Consider the following 19,350-nt stretch of genomic DNA (forward strand, 5'->3'; position numbering starts at 1 on the left):
CGAACATGTGACCAAGGACCGCTCACCACAACCTTCTGTCACTGCTCCAGGCTCTCGGCTACTTTTTGTAGCCAGGACCAAGTAGATTTTAAATTTCCTGGGCCCTCCCCAGCTTCCATTTTCCATTGGATAATCGCGATTATGTGACCAGGAACTGCATACAGATCCGATCTGTGAGGGGAGCTGAAACCTTACCTTTTTATTTACTTTTATGCGATCGCATGACCGGGGGACGCAATTCGCAGCCCCCCATGACATCTCCAGGCTGTCAGCTACCACCAGCATCCGACAGCAGGGAGCTGTCATGTCCACAGCCCCAGCAGCTTTAATCCCCAGAGCAAGCATGTTTTTACGAACCTGGGGATTAAAGCCTACTTAGCTAGGATGTAAAAACACAATGGGGCGGTCAATAAGGGGTTAAAGTTTAAAATGCACACAAATACTGGAAAAAAATTAAAAAATTATAAGGCTAACTAAAGCACCAAAGTATCACAAAGAGTGCCAGTCTACACATATAAAATGTTTGCATTACACATGTGCTTGCTAGGAGTCATAACTTGCTAAAAATGATTCATTGATATTACATGGCAACAGAAATAAATTAAGCAATACTCACAGACTTGCTTCCGCTGATGTGTTGGGGCAGTGTCCCATCTTTCACCAAAAACACCTGTGCTGCCTCATGCCTGCAGGTCTCCTTAAGCTGGTGCTCCTTATAATTAAGATGGTTTTACACCGACAATTTTTATGAAAAATCTCACTTTTGTTGCTTATTCATAGTAATTTTGGGGCACATTTTTGGTGCATTACTTAAATTCCATATAAAAATATGACATGATGCAAGCAATACACTTTTGTGGTGTATTTAGTATTTTGGGGTATGTATCATTTTTACAAAATGCAGCATGCTACAGTTAGGGCGCCCACCCACTGGCGTTTGCGATTTTCGTGCGTGAAAAACGCAGCGTTTTCGGCGCGTTTTCCGCGGCTTTTTCGTGGCATTTTGCGTTAATTTACATTGACATTCATGGGTGCATTAAGAGAAAAATAAGGACACATATGCAACTGACAGTTCCTATGTTAAAAATTGCAACGGACTGAAAAAAAAAACGCCAGTGGACAGGAGTACATTCAAAACTAATTGCTCTTGAGAAAAAACGCAAAACGCAAAGGAAAAAAAATCGCCAGTGGGTGGGCGCCCTTATAGTAACTTTTTATAGTGTTTTTACCATAGGACATGAATAATACCTAAAAAAAAGTAGGTAACAAAGTGGAAAAATGACATAAAATTGCTTGCAAAAAAAAGAATGAAAAATGTTTAAAATGTATGGCTTTTGATGGTAGAAAGTGTGTATGAAGTCAGTCTTACAAGAAAATCCAAAGGACCACAGATCTTTTTTTGCCTCAACTCATAGTCATTGCTCAAACTCTGAAATAAGCCTGATTTCAGACAAACATATTTATTTGAAATCTGTATTTAATCCATGTCTTGCAGACTATTATACATAGGTCTATTCATGTATTTTACAGCAATATTTTAAATATGCAGCATGCTCTACTTTTGTCTGTTTTTGATGAAAAATACACCCTTATTTTAATGATGGAAAGTTGCAGCAGTATTTGCTTACAGAGGTATTATTTTCTATTGGGCAAAAAACAGATCTATTTTGCCCAGTAGAAAATAAAACCAATGAAAGCAAATATGGGGCAAATATTATTGACATACTGATGCAATTTCAACTGTGATATGTCTGTATTACAGAAAAAGTTTGGTACTGTGTTATCAAGTAGAACAAAATAATCTTGTAGATATAATACCTTTAATGGCTAACAAATAGCAGCTATGTTAACAGTGCAAGCTTTCGAGAACTACCTCTATCCATTCATCGGGCTGGTAGAACAAAATATCTGAAAAAAAAAAAAACAGTTTCGCAAAATTAAGGCCTAAGGCTAGTTTCACAGATATTTTACAGGTCAAATTGCATTCATATTGTATCCATATTTCATCTGTATTTGTATCAGTAATTACTTTCGTTGGTATTATTTTCTACTGGGCAAAAAAGATCTGTTTTTAGAAAATAATACCACTGAATGCAAATATGGATGCAAATACAGATGAAATATTGATGAAATACAGATGCTTTCATATTTTGATCACTTTCCATAGATTATGATGGGCATGTTTTTGTTCAAAAATGGACAAAATTAGCTCATGCTGCATGATTTAAACATGGCTATGAAAAAATGCACATGTAAATAGCCCTATAGATTTTCATTACCTCTGTTTTGTAGTCTACAGATTCATAGATTAAAAGGAACCTGTCATCTCACTAGAGCAGTGCAAACTAAATGATGGTGCTGCTAGAGGAGGTGACAGTGAGCCAGGTGATGTATTTTTTTCTACTTACCCGCTGCCTGGCTCTCATTCTGTCAACTACTAAAGTCAGAGCACTGGACAAAAATCAGATTTCTTTCAGATTGCCATGCACGTGCTTTCCCATATAAGTCTATAATTAGCACTGCTGCCTTGCAGCACTGTAGTTCTATATCTGCATGTAGTTTGTATATCCTTTGTGTTGCTCTTTTCCTCCAGAGATGCATGGTGGCTCAACAGTTAGCACTATTGCAATGCAATAATGGAGTCCTAAGTTCAAATCTAACCAAAGCTAAGATCTGCATGGAATTATCCAATTGCATGCAGATGTTGTCCTTGATCAGATTTGAACTAAACCCCAGCATTGTAAGGCAACAGAGCTAACCACTGACAGTGTCCAATACTCACTTTAGGAAATGTGTGTACTTCCAGTTCAGTTCAAACCAATTCTGTCCAAAACAGATTTTATCACAAAATTTGGTGAACCCACCATATTGAACGTTTAAAGGGGTTGTCCCGCGAAAGCAAGTGGGTCTATACACTTCTGTATGGCCATATTAATGCACTTTGTAATGTACATTGTGCATTAATTATGAGCCATACAGAAGTTATCAGAAGTTATTCACTTACCTGTTCCGTTGCTAGCGTCCTCGTCTCCATGGTGCCGTCTAATTTTCAGCGTCTAATCGCCAGATTAGACGCGCTTGCGCAGTCCGGTCTGCTTCTTTTCTGAATGGGGCCGCTCGTGCCGGAGAGCGGCTCCTTGTAGCTCCGCCCCGTCACGTGCCGATTCCAGCCAATCAGGAGGCTGGAATCGGCAATGGACCGCACAGAAGAGCTGCGGTCCACCGAGGGAAAAGGTCCCGGCGGCCATCTTCAACCGGTAAGTAAGAAGTCACCGGAGCGCGGGGATTCAGGTAAGCACTGTGCGGTTTTCTTGTTTAACCCCTGCATCGGGTTTGTCTCGCGCCGAACGGGGGGGCTGTTGAAAAAAAAAAAAAACCGTTTCGGCGTGGGACAACCCCTTTAAGACGTTGTCTCATCTCTAGACATTAGCAAAAGTTGAGGTTCATATATATATTGTAGTAGTGCAGTACACAGGAGGGCCTATAGAGGGCCAGAGACAGGACTTCTATTGCGAGGGTTAACCAGGGGGTGGAGCAGGAATGAGATAAAAGGCCACTTCCTACCAAGGAGAGACAGAGTGAGAACCAGCGCAGCAGAGTGAGGTGCTGCAGGCTGGTGGCCTGGAAAGGCAAGAGGTGGACAGGGGGACGGCTCTAACCTCAAACACCCAGGTGGGGTGTTTACTTGGACTGTTTATTGGCTAAGATGGCTGCTGGACCCTGGCAGCCTGTATGACCGGCTTGGAGGGAGAAGCCCTGCTGTGCGCTGCACCGGCTAAGTGCGACCTGAGCACTGGACTCTGGACTAATGTCTGTTTGCCGGATATCTGGATGGTGGACTATTATTTATTTGCCTGAAGTAAGGTTGGACGTTTTATGTTGCTGTGATATAAATAAACGCAGGCCACGCCTGTTCTTGGACTGCATCCTCTGGTGTTCTGTCTCTGTGTATCAAGAAACCTGCATGCCTACGGAGCTATATCCCCACATATGGTGTTTCGGATGTGGGCAAGTTCCAGAATGGCTGCGTTTCAAAGGCCAGGAGGCCGAGTGTGGGTGTCCAGTGGCAAAGTGGCCAGAAAACCTCACTGGTCGGTCTTGAAGGCGGACTACAGCACTTTGAGGGCACAACGGGAGGTGTCCCCGCCGAAGGACTGTGCTCAGGTTCCGTGGAGAGGTGAGACATCCAAAAACACTGTGCGCTCTGCGCGGCATGCGCTTGACTGTGTTGTGGGGAATGTGCTGCACCATGATACCTTGAAAACCGCACAGTGTGCACAGACATTTAAAGAAAAGGTGTCTATGATCTGTGTTGCTGACCGGGTGGGGCAAGAAAAGTCCATTAACCCCGGCATGGGATCTGTGGAGGACCTGGCTCAACAGATGGTGCAGGCCAATCTACAACAACAGGGAACCAATCGCCTCCTGTTGGAGCTAATGGCAACCCTGCAAAAGGCGATGGTGTTACAGCGGCCTGCAATCCCAGCCAGCCAGGGCACCCACCCCCAGGGGGCCCAGGGAGGACCACTATCCGCAAGGGCCTCGATGCAAGCTGCGCTGCAGAAAATGACCGACGATGACGACATGGAAGCCTGGAGACACAGAAAGCTGGTTTGTGGGAGAGGAAGAACAATGTCCTCTTGTGTGGAAACTCAGGTTGCAGTCGGCAACACTTCAGTGCCTAAAATTTCACCAGATATGCCATGTGAGGAGATGCCAGCTCCTGAGACTCTGCTAGCAAAAGCTGAAGCTTCATCCACTGAGTGTGCAGTGGTATCAGAGGACATTAAAACATCTGTAGGAAATGAGGCACCAAAGGCTCAATCTCCAGAGAATGAGGCTCCAGCAGAGATAATGCAGGTACAGCTGGAAGAGAGACAACTTTTAATGAAGCAGTTTGCTGCACTGACAGAGACAGTCAGAGCTGCAGAGAAGATAGCACCTCCAAGCCAAAGAGAGACTGTCTTAAAGGAGAAGGAGCACCTCCTAAGAGAAACTAAAGCTGATCACTGGGTGTTGCTGGAACAGAAAAATGTTCAGTGTGAACAGAGCTTAAAAGACCTCAGAGAGGGAGTCAGAGAGGAGGCTGATCGCAGAGTATGTCTGGAGGCCCAATCTGTGCAGTATGAACAGGTCTGTAAGAAACTGCAAATGAAAACCCAAGAGTTGGAGATGACGTGTTGCGAGTTAGAAAGAGCTTCTACAGATGCACGTAATCAAACTATAGGTTTGCAGAATCAGGTTGCAAAGTTGAAAATGCTAGATGCCAGATAAGTCAGCTCAAGGAAGAGCTGGAAATACAGAAAGCTGCGTGCAGTCAGGCAGAGAAGCAAGCAGTGTTCTTGAAAGACTTACTGGGTGACAAAGAAACCCAGGAAGTGCTGCTTGAGAGACTGGTGTCCCAGCTACAGATGAGCTTGGATGAGAAAGCTGAAATACATCGAGCCCAAATCCAGGAGCTGGAGCAGAGTCATGCTGTAGTTGTTGGGAAACTGTCCAAGCAGTTGAAGCAACTTGGAAAAGTGAAAGAAATGTTGAAAAGTGAGTGTCTTGAGCTTACCCAAAAGGTGAAGGGGTTGTTGCAAGACAATATGAATGCAGGAAAAATACAGTAGAGATGCAGCTTCAAGAGCTACAAATAAAAATAACTGAAGGTGACAGTGTGCAGACAGCGTTGTTTGAGCAGGTGAGCAGGCTGCAGGTGAAGCTGGAAGCTCAGAGTGAAGAGTTCCAGAAGTTAATGCAAGAAGAGACGCAGCAGAGGCTTGGTCTCAGTGCACACCTGAAGACTATGCAAGATGAGAAAAATGTGCTCCTCAAGCAAGTAGAGGAGGATGCAGAAGCTAAGGCAAACCTATCAGAGCAGATTGCAACACTTCAGGCTGAAATTTGGTACAAGCATTGATTATGTCATACATAGGAAAAGTTAATAGGTTCCAACTCGATTATTCAATTCTAACGCAAAAGAATTAGCGTCCAAATTTTATGTACAGAATCTAATTCTCTCACTTCCGGATGTTGTAGAAACATGAAATTTGGCACGAGCATTGATTATGTCATAAATAGGAAAAGTTAATGGGTCTCAACTCGATTATTCAATTCTAAGCACAAAAGAATTAGCTTTCAAATTTTATGCACGTAATCTAATTCTCTCATTTCCAGATGTCATAGAAATTTGAAATTTGGCAGGAGCATTGATTATGTCGTAAATAGGAAAAGTTAATGGGTGCCAATCCGATTATTCAATTCTAAGTGCAAAAGAATTAGCGTCCAAATTTTACGTACGTAATCTAATTCTCTCACTTCCTGATGTCATTTTATATAAAGGAAACGTCGCATGGTTACCCCCACATGGTGTTTCCTGGGTAACACAAAGAACCATGCAAAATGGTGAACATATTTTTTTCCTTGGTATCTCTAAAGTAACCACGACTTCATAAGATTTTCCGTGTGAACACCAGATAAACACCAGTACCAAATTAACTAGAGCGAAGCCCAGTATATCAGCTAGTATTAAATAAATTTGTTAATTCCAGAATAACTTCCATAGATAGATATTACCCTGGGGCTTGAACAATTTGTCTTTATTAAAAGAGCAATTAATTCTGTACTGCATTAATGCAATTTCACAGTAATCGGCTGTTATGGAAAACATGGACAGTTTTTTTTCTGTTAGCAAGTTTTGATGGATGAGGCCAAAATAATAAACAGAGGAAGTAAAGTGCTGTAGTGCCAGTAAACATTATCAAAATAGCCATTGGAAGAAGCCCAAATTTCGTAAAAGTACAATGAAAAAAGCATGAACTCTCCTGATGTGTGTTTCGCATCAGTTTCATCAAAGGAACTTTCTGCGTTTACCAATGCAGGGATACTACTGTATAAGAGAAATAAGCACTTTGAATAGAAACCAAAGTGTTATTGATAAAGCCAAAATACTTATATATTTTTTAAGTATATGTCTTTAATAGAGATGAGCGCGCGTACTCGTCCGAGCTTGATGCTCGCTCGAGTATTAGGGTGTTCGAGATGCTCGTTACTCGAGACGAGCACCAGGCGGTGCTCAACTCCATTACATTTCCTTCCCTGAGAAATGTGCGCGCTTTTCTGGCCAATAGAAGCACAGGGAAGGCATTACAACTCCCTCCTGTGACATTCCAGCCCTATCCCACCCCCCTGCCGTGAGTGGCTGGGGAGATCAGATGACACCCGAGTATTTAAATCTGCCCCGCCCGCGGCTCGCCACAGATGCATGCTGACAGAGATCAGGGAAAGTGCTGTCTTGCTGTAGCTGCTATAGGGAGAGTGTTAGGTGTTATATTCGTCTTCAAGAACCCCAACGGTCCTTCTTAGGGCCACATCTGACCGTGTGCAGTACTGTTGAGGCTGCTTTTAGCAGTGTTGCACAAAAATTTTTTTTTGTATATTGGGCGTGCAGACCATAGCGTCCTCAGTCTGCAGTCATTTTACAGAGTATAGGGGCAGTACTGGTGAGGCAGAGACAGTGGTACAGGGAAAGAGATATACTGGCTATATAGGCAGTGGGCTTTTTCAAAAAAATTGGGAAGAAATACTATATTTGGGCTGCCTGTGACCGTGTTCAGTTTACTGCGTGTCTGCTGGGGGTAGTAGTCGCTAATTAATACCCAGCTAAGCGTTACAGAAGACTTGCAGGCATAATTGTTTCCTGGCTCTGCTGTGCCCGTTACATGACCGTTGTCATCCCGCAAGAGGGAAACAGTATACATAATATACGCTGCATACAGTGTCTGTCTGGTTTTTCACCTCACCATTTAAAAAAATAGAAGCAAAATACTTAAGGCCTACCACTGGCCTTTGGCCACTTGACTGGTTCTGTGCTGTAAAATCCAGTAGCTCAGTCATACGCACCTAAGTCTCACTACAGGCTTGCGCATAATTGTTTCCTGGCTCTGCTGTGCCCGTTACATGACCGCCGTCATCCCGCCAGAGGGAAACAGTATACATAATATACGCTGCATACAGTGTCTGTCTGGTTTTTCACCTCACCATTTAAAAAAATAGAAGCAAAATACTTAAGGCCTACCACTGGCCTTTGGCCACTTGACTGGTTCTGCGCTGTGAATTCCAGTAGCTCAGTCATACGCACCTAGGTCTCACTACAGGCTTGCGCATAATTGTTTCCTGGCTCTGCTGTGCGTTCCGTAAGCGAAGTCAGCCTCCAACCACAGGCCAATAAGCGGCACATTTAAATACAGCGTTCTGTTTCTGCTCTACTCATAATACACCATGCTGAGGGGTAAGGGTAGGCCTAGAGGACGTGGACGGGGGCGAGGACGGGAGGCCCAAGTCAGGGTGTGGGCACAGGCCGAGCTCCTGGTCCAGGTGTATCGCAGCCGACTGCTGCGGGATTAGGAGAGAGGCAAGTTTCTGGGGTCCCCAGATTCATCTCACAATTAATGGGTCCACGCGGTAGACCTATATTAGAAACTGAGCAGTGTGAGCAGGTCCTGTCGTGGATGGCAGAAAGTGCATCCAGCAATCTATCGACCACCCAGTCTTCTAGCCCATCCACAGCTGCAACTCTGAATCCTCTGGCTGCTGCTCCTCCTTCCTCCCAGCCTCCTCACTCCATGAAAATGACACATTCTGAGGAGCAGGCAGACTCGCAGGAACTGTTTTCGGGCCCCTGCCCAGATTGGGCAGCAATGGTTCCTCTCCCACTGGAGGAGTTTGTCGTGACCGATGCCCAACCTTTGGAAAGTTCCTGGGGTCCGGGGGATGAGGCTGGGGACTTCCGGCAACTGTCTCAAGACCTTTCAGTGGGTGAGGAGGACGATGACGATGAGACACAGTTGTCTATCAGTGAGGTAGTAGTAAGGGCAGTAAGTCCCAGGGAGTAGCACACAGAGGATTCGGAGGAAGAGCAGCTGGACGATGAGGTGACTGACCCCACCTGGTTTGCTAAGCCTACTGAGGACAGGTCTTCAGAGGTGGAGGCAAGTGCAGCAGCAGGGCAGGTTGGAAGAGGCAGTGCGGTGGCCAGGGGTAGAGGCAGGGCCAGACCGAATAATCCACCAACTGTTTCCCAAAGCGCCCCCTCACGCCATGCCACCCTGCAGAGGCCGAGGTGCTCAAAGGTCTGGCAGTTTTTCACTGAGAGTGCAGACGACCGATGAATTGTGGTGTCCAAGGTTTGTCGCGCCAAGATCAGCCGGGGAGCCACCACCACCAGCCTCACCACCACCAGCATGCACAGGCATATGATGGCCAAGCACCCCACAAGGTGGGACGAAGGCCGTTCACCGCCTCCGGTTTGCACCACTGCCTCTTCCGCTGTGCCCAACCTGCCACTGAGATCCAACCGCCCTCTCAGTACACAGGCACGACCGTCTCCCGGCCTACACCCACACGCTCTCCTCCGCTGTCCTCGGCCCCATCCAGCAATGTCTCTCAGCGCAGCGTCCAGCCGTCGCTAGCGCAAGTGTTTGAGCGCAAGCGCAAGTACGCCGCCACGCACCCACACGCTCAAGCGTTAAACGTGCACATAGCCAAATTGATCAGCCTGGAGATGCTGCCGTATAGGCTTGTGTAAATGGAGGCTTTCAAAAACATGATGGCGGCGGCGGCCCCACGCTACTCGGTTCCCAGTCGCCACTACTTTTCCCGATGTGCCGTCCCAGCCCTGCACGACCACGTCTCCCGCAACATTGTACGCGCCCTCAACAACGCGGTTACTGCCAAGGTCCACCTAACAACGGACACGTGGACAAGCACAGGTGGGCAGGGGCACTATATCTCCCTGACGGCACATTGGGTGAATTTAGTGGAGGCTGGGATCGAGTTAGAGCCTGGGACCGCTCACGTCCTACCCACCCCCAGAATTGCGGGCCCCAGCTCGGTGGTGGTGTCTGCGGCGGTGTATGCTTCTTCCTCCTCCAACGCAACCTCTGTCTCGCAATCAAGATGTGTCAGCAGCAGCACGTCGCCAGCAGTCGGTGTTGCGCGGCGTGGCAGCACACCAGACACGAACTGCTGCAGGGTCTGACAGAGCAGACCGACCGCTGGCTTGCGCCGCTGAGCCTCCAACCGGGCATGGTCGTGTGTGACAACGGCCGTAACCTAGTGGCGGCTCTGCAGCTCGGCAGCCTCACGCACGTGCTATGCCTGGCCCACGTCTTTAATTTGGTGGTTCAGCGGCTTCTGAAAAGCTATCCACGCTTGTGAGACCTGCACGGAAAAGTGCGCCGGCTCAGCGCACATTTCCGCAAGTCCAACATGGACGCTGCCACCCTGCGGACCCTGCAACATCGGTTTAATCTACCAGTGCACCGACTGCTGTGCAATGTGCCCACACGGTGGAACTCTACGCTCCACATGTTGGCCAGGTTCTATGAGCAGCGTAGAGCTATAGTGGAATACCAACTCCAACATGGGCGGCGTAGTGGGAGTCAGCCTCCTCAATTCTTTACAGAAGAGTGGGCCTGGTTGGCAGACATCTGCCAGGTCCTTGGAAACTTTGAGGAGTCTACCCAGATGGTGAGCAGCGATGCTGCAATCATTAGTGTCACCATTCCTCTGCTATGCCTCTTGAGAAGTTCCCTGCAAAGCATAAAGGCAGATATTTTGCGCTCGGAAACGGAGCAGGGGAAGACAGTATGTCGCTGGATAGTCAGAGCACCCTCATGTCTATATCTCATTGCATTGAGGAGGAGGAGGAGGGGGAGGAGCATGAGGAGGAGGGGGAAGAGACAGCTTGGCCCACTGCTGAGGGTACCCATGCTACTTGCCTGTCATCCTTTCAGTGTGTATGGCCTGAGGAGGAGGAGGAGGATCCTGAAAGTGATCTTCCTAGTGAGGACAGCCATGTGTTGCATACAGGTACCCTGGCACACATGGCTGACTTCATGTTAGGATGCCTTTCTCGTGACCCTCGCGTTACACGCATTCTGGCCACTACGGATTACTGGGTGTACACACGGCTCGACCCACGGTATAAGGAGAACCTTTCGACTCTCATACCTGAAAAGGAAAAGGGTTCAAGAGTGATGCTATACCACAGGACCCTGGCGGACAAACTGATGGTAAAATTCCCATCCGACAGCGCTAGTGGCAGAAGGCGCAGTTCCGAGGGCCAAGTAGCAGGGGAGGCGCGGAGATCAGGCAGCATGTACAGCGCAGGCAGGGGAACACTCTCCAAGGCCTTTGACAGCTTTTTGGCTCCCCAGCAAGACTGTGTCACCGCTCCCCAGTCAAGGCTGAGTCGGCGGGAGCACTGTAAAAGGATGGTGAGGGAGTACGTAGCCGATCGCACAACCGTCCTCCGTGACGCCTCCGCTCCCTACAACTACTGGGTGTCGAAGCTGGACACGTGGCCTGAACTTGCGCTGTATGCCCTGTAGGTGCTTGCTTGTCCTGCGGCTAGTGTCTTGTCAGAGAGGGTGTTTAGTGTGGCTGGGGGAAGAGACAGCTTGGCCCACTGCTGAGGGTACCCATGCTACTTGCCTGTCATCCTTTCAGTGTGTATGGCCTGAGGAGGAGGAGGAGGATCCTGAAAGTGATCTTCCTAGTGAGGACAGCCATGTGTTGCATACAGGTACCCTGGCACACATGGCTGACTTCATGTTAGGATGCCTTTCTCGTGACCCTCGCGTTACACGCATTCTGGCCACTACGGATTACTGGGTGTACACACGGCTCGACCCACGGTATAAGGAGAACCTTTCGACTCTCATACCTGAAAAGGAAAAGGGTTCAAGAGTGATGCTATACCACAGGACCCTGGCGGACAAACTGATGGTAAAATTCCCATCCGACAGCGCTAGTGGCAGAAGGCGCAGTTCCGAGGGCCAAGTAGCAGGGGAGGCGCGGAGATCAGGCAGCATGTACAGCGCAGGCAGGGGAACACTCTCCAAGGCCTTTGACAGCTTTTTGGCTCCCCAGCAAGACTGTGTCACCGCTCCCCAGTCAAGGCTGAGTCGGCGGGAGCACTGTAAAAGGATGGTGAGGGAGTACGTAGCCGATCGCACAACCGTCCTCCGTGACGCCTCCGCTCCCTACAACTACTGGGTGTCGAAGCTGGACACGTGGCCTGAACTTGCGCTGTATGCCCTGTAGGTGCTTGCTTGTCCTGCGGCTAGTGTCTTGTCAGAGAGGGTGTTTAGTGTGGCTGGGGGAAGAGACAGCTTGGCCCACTGCTGAGGGTACCCATGCTACTTGCCTGTCATCCTTTCAGTGTGTATGGCCTGAGGAGGAGGAGGAGGATCCTGAAAGTGATCTTCCTAGTGAGGACAGCCATGTGTTGCATACAGGTACCCTGGCACACATGGCTGACTTCATGTTAGGATGCCTTTCTCGTGACCCTCGCGTTACACGCATTCTGGCCACTACGGATTACTGGGTGTACACACGGCTCGACCCACGGTATAAGGAGAACCTTTCGACTCTCATACCTGAAAAGGAAAAGGGTTCAAGAGTGATGCTATACCACAGGACCCTGGCGGACAAACTGATGGTAAAATTCCCATCCGACAGCGCTAGTGGCAGAAGGCGCAGTTCCGAGGGCCAAGTAGCAGGGGAGGCGCGGAGATCAGGCAGCATGTACAGCGCAGGCAGGGGAACACTCTCCAAGGCCTTTGACAGCTTTTTGGCTCCCCAGCAAGACTGTGTCACCGCTCCCCAGTCAAGGCTGAGTCGGCGGGAGCACTGTAAAAGGATGGTGAGGGAGTACGTAGCCGATCGCACAACCGTCCTCCGTGACGCCTCCGCTCCCTACAACTACTGGGTGTCGAAGCTGGACACGTGGCCTGAACTCGCGCTGTATGCCCTGTAGGTGCTTGCTTGTCCTGCGGCTAGTGTCTTGTCAGAGAGGGTGTTTAGTGTGGCTGGGGGAATCATCACGGATAAGCGTACCCGCCTGTCAACTGACTGTGCCGACAGGCTTACACTCATCAAGATGAAAAAAGCCTGGATTTCCCCAGACTTCTCTTCTCCACCAGCGGACAGCAGCGGTACCTAAACAATACGTAGGCTGCACCCGTGGATGGAAGCATCGTTCTCTATCACCATCAAAAACAGGGACCTTTTAGCTTCATCAATCTGTGTATTATATTCATCCTCCTCCTCCTGCTCCTCCTCCTGAAACCTCACGTAATCACGCCGAATGGGCAATTTTTCTTAGGCCCACAAGGCTCAGTCATATTACTTTTGTAAACAATGTTTATACGTTTCAATTCTCATTAAAGCGTTGAAACTTGCACCTGAACCAATTTTTATTTCAACTGGGCCACAGTAACCAAATCGATTAATGGGTTTCACCTGCCCTCTTGGTTGGGCATGGGCAATTTTTCTGAGGTACATTAGTACTGTTGGTCCACCAATTTTTTTGCGCCCTCGCCTACAGTGTAATCCTAGTCATTTTTAAGGGCTTCGCCTGCACTCATGGTACAGCAAGGTGTGTGGGCTTGGCCTACACTTTTGCTACATAAATGTAACTGCGGCCTTGTCTATACTGCAACTACTGAAATGTGCAAGAGACTGTTATCTCCCTAAACTGCTGCATCGGGAATGTTACTGTGGCCTGTCTTGACTGCTACTACTACTGAAATGGAACTAATACTGTGCTCCCCCTATACTGCTGCTTCGGAATTGTTACTGGGGCCTGTCTTGAGTGCTACTACTACTGAAATGGAACTAATACTGTGCTCCCCCTATAATGCTGCTAGTGATATGTTACTGGGGCCTGTCCCTAATGCTACCGCTGAAATGTTACTAATTCTGGGCTCTGCCTATACCGCTGCTAATGCTATGTCACTGGGGTGTGGAAACGGAGGCTTCCCAAAGACATGATGGCGGCGAGGCCATTTCCCACCAACGCGGTTACTGTTAAGGTGCATATAACAACGGACACGTGGAGAGGACACGTAGTGCCTGAAAAACATCCCCCTCCTCATCCAACAATGAAAACATTCTTGACAAATACCTTTGCATCGGGTCCGTCTGGTGGCAGTCCAAGAATTTCACCTTTAACGACACAACAAGAAACCCCCTCCCCCCCACCATCCCCCCGCCACGGCCCACTTAATCCTGGCCACATTCCGAAAACCAACTAAATAAAACCGCGCTACTAGGTCCGCAGTCGCCAACACATTCCCACCAACGCGGTTACTGTTAAGGTACATATTACCAGTCTGACTGGGGCATGCACTGTGGGCCGAAGCCCACCTGTATTGTATCTGACGTTAGCTCTGCTGAGCAGGGCACTGCAATGGGATACATTTATATACCGCCGATGGGTTCCAGGGAGCCACCCATGCTGTGGGTCCACAGGGACTTCACATTAGGGATTTGTACCTGCCAGTGTCTATGTATTAAAAACCCCGGTCAGACTGGGGCATGCAGTGTGGGCCGAAGCCCACCTGCATTTAATGTGACGTAACCTCAGCTGTGCTGGGCACTGCAATGGGATTTGTTTATGTACCGCCGGTGGGTTCCAGGGAGCCACCCATGCTTTGGATCCACACGGACTTCACATTAGGGAGTTGTACCTGCCTGTGTCTATGTATTAAAAACCCCGGTCAGACTGGGGCATGGAGTGTGGGCCGAAGCCCACCTGCATTTAATCTGACGTTACCTCAGCCGTGCTGGGCAATACAATGGGATTTATTTATGTAACGCCGGTGGCTTCCTGGGACCCACCCATGCTGTCGGTCCACACGGAGTTGTACCTGCCTATGTCTACTTATAAAGAATCCCAGTCTGACTGGGGCATGCAGTGTGGGCCAAAGCCCACCTGTATTTAATCTGACGTTAGCTCTACTATCCGGGGCACTGCATTGGGACAAACTACAGGAGCAATACAGCGCCAATGAGACGTGCACAGCTACGCTAGCATTGGAGTCCGCTGTAGGCCCGCGATTGCTGAGGGTTTGTGCAGAGGCCTATGTCCTGGGTGCAATGAAAGTCCGCTTCCTGCCTAGGATTGCTGAAGCTGTGGGCCAAGGCCTATGTCGTGGTTGCGGTGCAAGTCTGCCAGGTGTGGCCGCTCAGATCAATTTTTTGTTCATGTCTTGGGCTTCCTAGGACCCACCTATGCTGTTGGTGCAAACTTAGTTCCCATCGCGGTGTTTGACCTGTCTGACACAAAGACACTGACTGACTTGGGTAGAGGGCAGAGCGCTGACGGCTTTCCCCTTGCAGTGTGGATTGAGCTATGCGACACCTTGACAGAATGAATACTGTGTGGCACATGGATTCCCCATTGCTATGCCCACGTTTGCAGCTCCTGACGGAGGTGGCACAGGATTGGAGTTCTCATTGCTTCTGTACAGCATTGTGGGCTATCACCCCGCCCCTTTTAAAGAGGGTCGCTGCCTGGCCCTGCCAACCCTCTGCAGTGTGTGCCTCCGGTTCCTCTTCATGGCAGACGCACTTATAAATAGACATGAGGGTGGTGTGGCTATGAGGCCAGCGTGTGGCATGAGGGCAGCTGAAGGTTGCGCAGGGACACTTTGGTGTGCGCCGTGGACACTGGGTCGTGCGAGGGGGTTGGGCAGCATGTTACCCAGGAGAAGTGGCAGCGGAGTGTCATGCAGGCAGTGATTGTGCTTTGTTGGAGGTAGTGTGGTGCTTAGCTAAGGTATGCCTTGCTAATGAGGGTTTGTCCGAAGTAAAAATTGTTGGGGGGGGGGGGGGCACTCTTACCGCTATTGTGGCTTAATAGCGGGACCTGGGAACTTGAGATGCAGCCCAACATGTAGCCCCTCGCCTGCCCTATCCGTTTCTGTGTCGTTCCCATCACTTTCTTGAATTTCCCAGATTTTCACAAATGAAAACCTTAGCGGAGCATAGGTCCCATACAAAAATGCTCTGGTCGCCCATTGACTTCAATGGGGTTCGTTAGTCGAAACGAACCCTCGAGCATCGCGGAAAGTGTTCGACTCGAGCAACGAGCACCTGAGCATTTTGGTGCTCGCTCATCTCTAGTCTTTAAGTTTTGTATGACAAAATTACAAAAGTCCTACTTTAGCCTTGTAAGGGCTCACACGCAGTTGCGTTTTTTTAACGCTGCGATATCGCTGCGTTTTTTTTTTTGTGATTGTCAATGGGACTCTCTAATGTTAAAAACATATCACAAGTTGCTGCTTTGCAATTTTTGTACGATGCATTTTTAACATTAGAAAGTCCCATTGACAATCACGTGAAAAAAAAAACGCAGCGATATTGCATGAAAGAAACTCGCAGGAAAAACGCATGTGTACAGGAGCCCTTAGGAACACAATACACTTGTTCCTCTGCTATAGGTGTCTCCCAGAACTTTTTCCTTTGCATAAACAACTAGTGTTCTGAAATCTCTTGCTCCATGGACGCTCAAGTGGTGCGGACAACCCAAAAATCTGCAGTGGCAAAAACTTTAATACCAATTCTATGCTACTACACACACTGCATGTCTACCTGCTTAATGCTTTTGGTTTTATATAACATGGGATGTGCTTATTTCATTCATAGTAACCCTGTATATGTATGTATGTTGCTATGACAAATTGTGTGCAACAGCATATCTTTATTCACGTGTCACATACAATGATGTGATTTCCACTTACATGACTTAATCTTATTTTAGTTTAGTGTTAATCACAATTTATGAATAATTACAAATAAAGGTGAGGAGTGTATATACACTGTGGATTGTAATTAATATGCGTATGTTTTCATTTCACTACAACCTACATAAAGTGCATGTGAAAAATGCAAAATAGAAGCATAAAATACATTTCATAAATGAGCACAAAAACACCTTTAAAACAATCCATTACAATGCATTCTTTATTTTGTTTATTAATGCATTAAATAGGAAGACATAACATTTATAGGTACAATATAAAATTGTGCTGTTATTTCTAGCTTACATTGCTTGCAGGAAGAGAATATGATTGCTAATCTCATACATAATAGATGTGTTTTTTTTAGCTTTTCAAGGAAAACATATACAGATAATAAACATTACTAGCATTTCATCTTTTGTAATACTTGGTGTATTTTAGTTCTGTCCAATAATCTTAGGCCAACAATCTCAGATAATATCAAAGAAAATCTAATAAAAAGGTGCTTATTATTACATGGAAGTCTAAAATATAGGATTACTATAGCTGCTAGCTAATATGATCTTTTGTGTTCCTATTTCTCTATTAGTATAGTTTTACCTAGCTCTAGTTTAGTTTAGTTTAGCTGCACTTTACCTATAATGTATAGAAGAGGAAAACTAGGGCTCATGCAGATGAACGTAGTTGTTGTGCTGTTCGCAGCGCAAAAAGATCATGGCTATAGGAGCTGTAAAGATTGCATAAACGGGCTGCGAACAGCTACTTGAAGTAGCCCATTCACAGGATTATAGGTGCAAGCTGCGTGCTTTCAAGGCTCCCATAGGAGCCTATAGAAAGCATGCAGCAAAGATAGGACATATCCTATCTTTGTGCATACCTCGGAGCCGATATGTGAGTTTGCACTTGCATATCCTATCTTTGCTAGGTGTGCACAGTTTCGGTCACCCAACAATCATCCATTGGTTCCTTATAGAAGCGCATTCTGTGCGCTGTTAGCAGCGCAAAAACTACGTTCATCTGAACAAGCCCTTAATAAGTGTTACCTGTTGCTGCATCTGCTGCCCTCCATTTTTTGTACAATAGTTCTTCAAATAGTTATTTACTACATATAGTAACTAATAGAGATGAGCGAGCGTACTCGTCCGAGCTTGATGCTCGTTCGAGTATTAGGGTACTCGAGATGCTCGTTACTCGAGACGAGCACCACACGGTGTTCGAGTCACTTCCATTTTCTTCCCAGAAAATTTTGCGCTGTTTTCTGGCCAATAGAAACACAGGGAAGGCATTACAACTTCCTCCTGTGAAGTTCCAGCCCTATCCCACCCCCCTGCAGTGAGTGGCTGGGGAGATCAGGTGACACCCGAGTATCTAAACTGGGGCCGGCCGCGGCTCGCCACAGATGCACGCTGAGAGACATTAGGGAAAGTGCCGTCCTGCTGTAGCTGCTATAGGGAGAGTGTTAGGCTGTTATCTTCGTCTTCAAGAACCCCAACAGTCCTTCTTAGGGCCACATCTGACTGTGTCAGTAGTGTTGAGGCTGCTTTTAGCAGTTTTGCAATTTTTTTTTTTTTGTATATCGGGCGTGCAGACCATAGCGTCCTCAGTCTGCAGTCATTTTACTGAGTATAGGGGCAGTACTGGTGAGGCAGGGACAGTGATATAGGGAAAGAGATATGCTGGCTATATAGGCAGTGGGCTTTTTCAAAACAATTGGAAAAAAAATCTTTGGGCTGCCTGTGACCGTGTTCAGTTTACTGCGTGTCTGCTGGGGGTAGTAGTCGCTCATTAATACCCAGCTAGGTGTTACTGCAGCCTTGCGCATAATTTTTTCTGGCTGCACTGTGCTTTCAATAACCACAGTCATCCTCCAACAGGGAAATCCATATACAGGCTATATAGGCAGTGGGCTTTTTCCCAAAAAATTGGAAAAAAATACTATATTTGGGCTGCCTGTGACCGTCTTCAGTTTACTGCGTGTGTGCTGGGGGTAGTAGTCGCTCATTATTACCCAGCTAAGCCTGTGACCGTCTACAGTTTACTGCGTGTTTGCTGGGGGTAGTAGTCGCTCATTAATACCCAGCCTTGCGCATAATTTTTTCTGGCTGCACTGTGCTTTCAATAACCACAGTCATCCTCCAACAGGGAAATCCATATACAGGCTATATAGGCAGTGGGCTTTTTCCCAAAAATTTGAAAAAAATACTATATTTGGGCTGCCTGTGATCGTCTTCAGTTTACTGCGTGTGTGCTGGGGGTAGTAGTCGCTCATTATTACCCAGCTAAGCCTGTGACCGTCTACAGTTTACTGCGTGTCTGCTGGGGGTAGTAGTCACTCATTAATACCCAGCTAAGCGTTACAGCAGGCTTGCGCATAATTGTTTCCTGGCTCTGCTGTGTCCGTTACATGATCGCCGTCATCCCGCCAGAGGGAAAGAGTATACATATATATGCTGCATACGGTGTCTGTCTGTTTTTTCACCTCACCATTTTAAAAAATTGAAGCAAAATACTTAAGGCCTACCACTGGCCTTTGGCCACTTGTCTGGTTCTTCGCTGTGAATTCCAGTATCTCAGTCTTACGCACCTAGGTCTGAATACAGGCTTGCGCATAATTGTTTCCTGGCTCTGCTGTGTCTGTTACATGATCGCCGTCATCCCGCCAGAGGGAAAGAGTATACATATATATGCTGCATACGGTGTCTGTCTGGTTTTTCACCTCACCATTTAAAAAATTGAAGCAAAATACTTAAGGCCTACCACTGGCCTTTGGCCA

This window comes from Eleutherodactylus coqui, chromosome 1 (assembly GCF_035609145.1).
Source record: "Eleutherodactylus coqui strain aEleCoq1 chromosome 1, aEleCoq1.hap1, whole genome shotgun sequence".
Taxonomy (NCBI): Eukaryota; Metazoa; Chordata; class Amphibia; order Anura; family Eleutherodactylidae; genus Eleutherodactylus; species Eleutherodactylus coqui.